We start from the raw sequence: 541 nt of genomic DNA, 5'->3' as shown, positions 1-541 counted from the left end.
ATGTGATTAGATGTACTGTACTTATCGAGGAAAACACCAGGCGCCCTCATATGGATGTGCATCGTTAGATACATATTAAAATAGCTTAATCGTGTATTTGGTATTTATATGTGAATTCATGTAACTTTCTGAATAACGTCATCATATCCGGAAAGTGCATGCTGTTGTGCGCTACAGGTTAATATTTAATCGGTGGATAATCACTTGGAGATATGGTTATTCTAAAGATCAGTGCCTTCCCATTTTCGTTAAGTTACTGGTGGTTTTATTTTAGCATACAGTCCTATGGTTGAAATAATTTTGTACACTGAAACTCATTTCATGGACTGCTGCACTGGAATGCTATGTTCATTTTTAACAGGATAATGCTGAAAATATTATGTGGAGCAAACGGTAAAAATAGCTTTAAAGAAGTTTCTTGAATCCGTTAGATGCAGAATCACAGGCCGTTTCTGGGAAATCAGGGTTGACTGTTATGTATTCTGCTCTGGCCTCTTTAAAAATAAAAATGGAAAGATTTTTGTGGGCATCTTCAGTCATT

The sequence above is a fragment of the Pimephales promelas genome, chromosome 22, assembly GCF_988280905.1.
Source record: "Pimephales promelas chromosome 22, fPimPro1.hap1.1, whole genome shotgun sequence".
NCBI lineage: Eukaryota > Metazoa > Chordata > Actinopteri > Cypriniformes > Leuciscidae > Pimephales > Pimephales promelas.
The sequence above is the reverse complement of the archived record's forward strand: the minus strand, read 5'-3'. Positions refer to the sequence as shown.